The sequence below is a fragment of the Colobus angolensis genome, unplaced genomic scaffold (assembly GCF_000951035.1).
Source record: "Colobus angolensis palliatus isolate OR3802 unplaced genomic scaffold, Cang.pa_1.0 Scaffold86, whole genome shotgun sequence".
In the NCBI taxonomy this organism is placed as follows: Eukaryota; Metazoa; Chordata; class Mammalia; order Primates; family Cercopithecidae; genus Colobus; species Colobus angolensis.
This window is the reverse complement of record NW_012122487.1, coordinates 7895092-7903314: the sequence shown is the minus strand read 5'-3', so window position 1 is coordinate 7903314 and position 8223 is coordinate 7895092.

Genomic DNA, 8223 nt, shown 5'->3' with positions numbered 1-8223 from the left:
TTTCACAAATACCATCAAAATAGTATTTCAGCAAAGGCAGTAAAAAAAAAAAAAAAAAAAAAAATTGGTGAGGTAGAGATGGGGGAGAAAAAAATGAGGAAATAATAAGCAAAGCAAAGTTGGGTAGCAGTGAGAAGGAAGTAAAGGGAATATGAAGGAAATACATTTAAAGGTGGGGAAAGGGAGATGAGAAAGAATCAGAAGGAAAGGACAGGAGAGAAACTGAAAGGTAAAGATAAAAAGTGGAACAGCTGAAGGAGAGGAAAGCTTTATACGATTATTTTTGCATCACACTCTGCTATTCATTTAGGTCATAAGTGGACTTTAGGCCAAACTATCAATGGGTTCTATTAAAAGAAAACTTCAGACAAGTTAAATTTGATGGAGTTTAATTGAGCAAAAAAAATAAAAAATGATTGGTGAATCAGGCAGCCTCCAGAATCACAGAAGATTCAGAGAGACTCCAGGGGTGCCTTGGGGTCAGAACAAATTTATAGACAAAAAAGTCAAGTGTCATACAAGAATCAAAATCAGAAGTGAGGTACAGGAACAGTGGGATTGGTTACACTTGGGGTTTGCCTTATTTGTACACAGTTTGAACACTTAGCAGTGTATGAGTGGTTGAGGTATGGCCACTGGGATTGGCCAGCACTCAGCTATTGCTACGGTTGCATACTACTAAGTTAGGTTTTCAATCTTGCCTGGCTATTAAGCTAGGTTACTGTTTGTCCACAAGTTCACACAGATAAAAGTATGGAGTCCTTCTCAGGCCATATTTAGTTGGCTTTAACAGTTCTTTCCTTTTACAATGCCTAGTTAACTGTTTAACCATTGTTCACAGGTTTTCAATGTCTCCTATCAAGTTTTCAAACTCTTGGCATCAACTGGGGTAATACCAGTAGCTATCGGGAAAAATTACCACCCAGGCCACCCTGCAGATAGCCAGGGACTGTTGTTTTTCACACTGAACACAATCAAAATGGAAAACAAATTGATCCTTAAGTCAGAAGTCACTTTAATATTCTCTGAGAAAATGGACTGGACTACATGGCTTACATTTCGGTTCAATGCCAAAAAATAAAATAAAATCTATCTACAAACAGAACACTGTGAGCAGCATTCTCAATGGAAAAAGTCTATTCCTGGCTGGACTCTAGATCTCCTCTCTCTACGGAGCAATCCCTTGCTACATCTGTTCTTTAAGCTAGTCAATGAATCTTCCTTCCAGTCTATAAGTTCTGTCGGCCAGTCTCATCACCTCCTCAAAGAAACTCTCTGAGGTGTTTCCTGTATCATAACAATGCGTGGAGTGGCTCCTCTAGCCTCATTCATCTTGGCTTTCCATTCATTACTATGTTCTACCCTAGCTCAAGAAATCAGGAATAGTAGCACAGTTTTCAAGTTAAGTTGAAAGTTTTCCAAGTTCCCTAAGTCTCCACAGACAACTTTACAGATTTGTATAACACAAAATGGAATTCTGAAAGCAGAGTGAAGCTGTTTGGAATAATCAGAAAGTCACCAGATGTTGCGGTTACAGGGCATATGAAATGCTTTCTTCTAAATGTGCATGTGATTAAATCTTGCGGAACTACTCTATCATTATAGTAATGGATTCTTTTCCTCACAAAGTTGCATTTTTTCTACTCAAAGTCTCTTTTGACTAAATGAATTTCATATGTATAATCAAAACATTATGCATGTCATTGTACTTGGAGTTAATTTGAGCAATTTTTATTAAAAATTATCCACATGGTAAAACACTCTTTGAAAACAATTTCATGAAGGAGACTTTTTAAAGTTATTATTTTAAACATATCCATGCATCTTTGTTTTCACTGCAGCATTTGTATTTTATTATTTTATTTTTTATTTATTTATTTTTTTACCAAATGGATATTCTTAGATACAACGTGTTTTTACATCAGTGTATACATTATATTTTGGTGCCAAGCAATAACTAGAAGGTTATGTATTACTGTGCAGGAAAATTTAAAGCTTCAAAACTTACTAGAAGTAAAAGGAACTTACAGGTATATTTATTAACAAAAACCATGTTCACAGTGCAGTAAGAACACGGGTTACAAAGAGGGTTAGACTATAATTTTTATTTAAAATGTAACAGAAATATAAGAATTAACTATTATTGAGGATTCACTACAGGTAGGAATTGTTCTAAGTATTTCGCATTGATTATTTCATTTTATCTTCATTACAATTTGGTACAAGCTGTGTACCGAATCAAGAATCGCTCGAACCCAGGAGGCAGAGGTTGCAGTGAGCCAGTATAAGCTCTGTACCAAATTGTAATAAGGATACATTGTAATGAGGATACACTGTAATGTATGTGAGAGAATGGGAATTGAGGTACAACGATATTAATTATTTTGCTTAAAGTCACTCAACTTGTAACTGGATTTAAACCCAGTTTAGTCTGGCTCTAGGGATGACTTGATCAACATGTTGTTCTGACTCGGGAGCTCTGGGCTCAGACTTCATGGGTTTAAATCCAGGCTATGCTAATTGCCAGTCATGTGATCTCAAGCAAGTTATCTAACCTCCCTAAGCCTCAGTGCCTTCCATTATGAAATGGAGAAAACAATAGCTGACTTATAACATGGTGTTGACACGTAGATAAAGTGAGAAAATCCATTTAAAGTGTTTAGCACAATGCCTGGCCCACAGTAAGGATTCAATAAATGTTCATCATCATCATCTTCAAATTCTGAAAGAATATACAGTCATGCACCACATAACAACATTTTGGTTAATGATGAACCACATATTTGACAATGGCCCTGTAAGATTGTAAGATTATAATGGAGCTAAAAAAGTCTTAGTACCTAGTGGTGTCATAGCTGTCATAATGTCATAGCACAACACATTCCTCATGAGTTTGCAGGTGTAAACAAATTTACTGCACTGCCAGTTATATAAGAGTCTAGCATGTACAATTATGTAACAGTAAATAATACTTGATAATGATAATAAACTATGTTCCTAGTTTATGAATTTACTATACTATTCTTTTTGTTATCTTAGAGTCTACTCTTTCTACTTATTTTTAAAAAAAAAAAGTTAACTGTGAAACAGACTAAAGCAGGTCCTTCAAGAAATATTCCAGAAGAAGGCATTGTTACCACAGATGACAGCTCTACGAGTGTTACTACTCCCAAAAACTGTCCAGTGGGGGCCGGACGTGGTGGCTCACTCCTGTAATCCCAGCACTTTGGGAGGCTGAGGCAGGCGGATTGCGTGAGGTCAGGAGTTCGAGACCATTCTGGCCAACATGGTGAAACCCTGTCTCTACTAAAAATACTAGCCAGGGGTGGTGGCACATGCCTGTAGTCCCAGCTACTCTGGAGGCTGAGGCAGAAGAATCGCTTGAACTCAGGAGGCAGAGGCTGCAGTGAGCCGAGATGGCACCACTGCACTCCAGCCTGGGTGACAGAGCAAGACTCCGTCTTAAAAAAAAAAACTGTCCAGTGGGACAAGACAAAATGAAAGACAGTGATATTGATGATCCTGACCCTGTATAGGCCTAGGCTAATGTGTGTGTCTGTGTCTTCATTTCTAACAAAAAAGTTTTAAACATTAAAAAAAAAAACTAGAAAAATGTGTATAAAATAGAAATATACTGAAAAAACATGTTTTTGTACAGCTGTATAATGTCTGTGTTTTAAGCTAAGTGTTATTGAGTCAAATTTTTCTTGAATTAAAAGGTTTATAAAGTTAAAAAGTTACAGTAAGTTAGGGTTAACTTATAACTGAAGAAAAGTTTTATGTAAATGTAGTATAGCTTTAGTGTACAGTGTTTACAACATCTACAGTAATGTACAGTAAAGTCCTAGACATTCATATTTGCTCACCACTCACTCGCTGATCCACCCAGAGAAACTTCCAGCTCTGCAAGCTCCATTCATAAGTGCCTTATACATGTGTACCATTTTTTATCTTTTATGCTGTGTTTTTACTGTTCCTTTTCTACGTTTAGATATGTTTAGACACACAAATTGTTGCCATTGAGTTACAGTTGCTTACAGTATTCAGTATAATAACATGCTGTACATCTTTGTAGCCTAGGAGAGATAGGCTATGCCATGTAACCTAGGTGTGTAGTAGGCTATCCCATCTGGGTTTGTGTAAGCACACTCTACAACGTTTGCAGGATGATGAAGCCCCCTCAGGACACATTTCTCAGAACATATCCCCACTGTTAAGCAACCCATGTCCATATGCCCAAATAGTAACAGTGGTAATCTCTAGGAAATATAATTACAGAAAACTTTCCTATTTTGACTTAACATTGTGTTCTACTTTTTCTTTTCTTTATTTTTTTTTTTGAGACATGGTATCACTCTGTTGCCTAGGCTGGAGTGCGATGGCACGATCTCAGCTCACTGGAATCTCCACATCCTGGGCTCAAGTGATTCTCCCACCTCAGCCTCCTGAGTAGCTGGGACTATAGGTACGTGCCACCTGGCTAATTTTTATATTTTTAATAGAAACAGGATTTTGCCATGTTGGCCAGACTGTTCTTGAACTCCTGGGCTCAGCGATCCACCTGCCTCAGCCCCACAAAATTGCTGAGATTCCACGTGTGAGCCACCACGCCTAGCCTACTTTTTCTATAATAAATACATGTTGTGTGTTTAACAAAACTACTGGATATAATGTAAAATTCACATTTCTTAATTGTTGCATGCTACAAATAAAATAATATCTATAGAGGGAGGAGTCACAATGCTGAACTTTCACCAAGCACATATTGTATATCAGGCATCATCTTGGTTTAAAAAACACAAAAATCAATAAGACATGCAATAAACTCTGACACAGTTTGCAGTACAGCAGGCAAAAAAGACCCGTAAAGGGAGTGCTTTCAAGACAGCAAGGTAATATTTCAAGAGAGACATGTGCACTATGTATGTTATATACGCCCGGAAGGGGCTAGAAAGCTCTCCAGGAAGCAAGAGAAGGCTTTGCACTGAAGGGGAAGGGAGTATGAGTCCTCATGGCATCAGGAGATGTGTCCTCCAACTTCTCAGAGAAAAAAACTAATTATTACTATAATATGTTAGAAATGTCAGCAGTATCAAAATCAGCTGCATAAACTGTGAGCCAGAAGCCACATTTCTGTTTATATGGGACTAAAATGTACGAGTACCGCATCTAAGGATCTATGTGATCCCCGGTAACCAAGTCACCTCCCGTCATGCTCACAGGTAAGTCTAACGTCCTGAGTCCTGAGAATGAGTAGGAAATCTCCAAGTGGAGAGCAGAGGAGACTTTTCTGACCAAAGTAAGTTAGGGTAGAAGCAATGGCAGGGAGCTGTTAGAGGAAAGGTTTGGAGGAAAAAGGAGAAGCTCACCCCATGAGAGGTATCCACGCAGGAGGAAAACTGGTAGGAAGTGAGGCGACAGGATCTACTCAAATTCCCAGAAAACAACAGTGAGAGAAAGGAAGACGTGGTAGGACAGTGGAGCCTGCACTGAATTTTGCACTGATGGAGACATGAGCCTGTAAAATATGGATTCCTTGTCTTATTTCGTACACTTACCACTCTGCAAGAGACCAGTAAACCTGAAACTCACCTGATCTGAAAGAGTTGCAGTGCTTCAGCTAAGTCCAGGGGTAACATTTGATTACCAATGGGAAAAGTCAATTTGGCATGTTACTTGGATGCTGCTGCTCATAAATTGCCATTCTTCCAATTCCTGGAGACAGGCTATTTATTTTTAAAAATCAGACAAAGCTTTTATACTCTTAATAAATTAAACATAAAACCTTCAAAGTTGTCAACTGACAAAGAATCTCAACATAAGCACAAGAGTTGGAACTACATTAAAGGCCTGATACAAATCATTAAGACAAATGAGAATACCCTCCCTAATAACTGAATGTTTATGTCCTCTAAATTCATATATTGAAACCTAATCTCCAGTGTGATGGTATTAGTAGGTGGGGCCTTTGGGGGTTAGGTTATGAGGTTGGGAGCCCTCATGAATGGATGAGTGCCCTTATAAAAGAGGCCCCAGCGTACTCCCTTGCCCCTTCCATGAAGGGAGGACACGGCAAGAAGATGGCAGCCTGTGAGCCACAAAGCAGGCCCTAACCAGCCACCAAAATCCATCGGCATCTTCATCTAGGACTTCCCAGTCTCCCGAACTGTGAGAACTATATTTCCATTATTTATAAGCCATCCAGTTTATGGTATTTTGTTATAGAAGCCTGAACAAGCTAAGACAATGCCCAAAAGTGAAATGTGTAAAAGTCATGGTCAAGTAATTTATACACAAAAACAAGGGCAAACGACAAATACACATACAAAGATGGCTATTCTTCTCAATAATAGAAGAAATTCTAATTAAAACAATTAAGTACAATTGTTTTTTGTCAAATTGAAAAATACTTTTAGAATGAAAAGCTAATAGTACTGTTTAGAGAAACTTTCAGAACTGTATGATAATATGCACATACTTTAACCCAACACTAGGACTTGCAATTCTAGAAATGAATTTTAAGGAAATAGTTAAGGATATGCACAAAAAATTGTGGCAAACATATTCATGATAAAATAGTTCAGGCAAGGCATGGTGGCTTATGGCTAGAATCCCAGCACTTTGGGAGGCCGGGACGGATGGATCACTTGAGCCCAGGAGTTTGAGATCAGCCGGGGCAACATGGTGAAACTCCATCTCCACAAAAAATATAAAAATTAGCTGGGCATGGCAACACATGCCTATAGTCCCAGCTACTTGTGAACCTGGGGCAGGGGATGGAGAGCTGAGATAGGTCTACTGCACTCCAGTCTGGGCAACAGAGCAAAACTCTGTCTCAAAATTAATTAATAATTAATTAAATTTGTTCAAAAAACTATTTGGAAACAATCAAAATGTTCAACAATCAGTGATTAAATAAATTATTAACTTTTTAACTTTTTATTTTGAAATCATGTTAGACTTACTGAAAAGTTGTTTAATAGTACAGAAAACCAGCCGGGCATGGTGGCTCATGCCTGTACTCCCAGCACTCTGGGAGGCCGAGGCAGATGGATTGCCTGAGGTCAGGAGTTCGAGACCAGTCTGGCTAACATGGTGGAACTCCGTCTCTACTAAAAATACAAAAAAATCAGCCTGACGTGGTGGCATATGCCTGTAATCTCAGCTACTCAGGAAGCTGAGGCAGGGGAACTGCTTGAACCAGGGAGGTGGAGGTTGCTGGGAGCCAAGATCACACTGCTGCACTCCAGCCTGGGCAACAGACTGAGACTCGTCTCAAAAACAAGAAGTACAGAAAACCCCCATATATCTTTGTGTTTGTTTTCTATTGTTGCTGCAACCAATTAACACAAATTTGGTGTCTTAAAATACCACAAACTTATTAACTATCAGCACTGTAGGTCAGAAGTCCAACATGGATCTCACTGCACTAAAGCCAAGGGCTGTGTTCCTTCCTGGAGGCATAGAAGCACAATCCATTTCCTTGTTCACCCAAGTCACTGGCAGAATTCAGTCTCTTGTGGTTGTAGCCACAGGTCCCTTGAGGTTCTCATTTTCTTGCTGGCTGTCAGCTACAGGTCGTTCCCAGCTTCTAGAGGCCTCCTACATTCTTTGGCTCATGGACCCCTCCCTCCTTCCTCAAAGCCAGCAACCATAGGCAAAGTCACCCCCACACTGAGAATCTCTGCTGCCTCTTTTTTCATCTCATCTCTCCAACCAGCTCTTCTGCCTTCCTCTTCCACTTTTAAGGACTTGTGTCATTACATGGATAATCCAGATAACCTCTTTTCAATTTAAGGTCCAGAACCTTAATTCCATCTGCAATGTTTCTCTTGGCATTAAATGTAACATTCCACAGGTTCCAGGGATTAGGACATGGACATCTCTGGAGCGGGAGGGAGGATCAGATCACTATGCCTACTACAACCCTTCACTCAGCTTCTGCTAATGATAACATCTTGCAAAATATAATTATTAAAGCCAACAAATTAACTTTAGTACAACACTAGTAATTGAACTACCAATTTTACTAACATTTTACCAGTTTTTCCACTAATGACCTTTTTCTGTTCTAAAATCCAATCCAGGATCCTACACCGCATTGATTGTCCTCTCTCCTTGGTCTCCTCCAATCTGTGACAATTCTTCATTATGTGCTTGTTGTTAATGAAAAGTGCTGGTCAGTTATTTCGTAGAATGTTGTTAACTTGGGCAACATAGTGA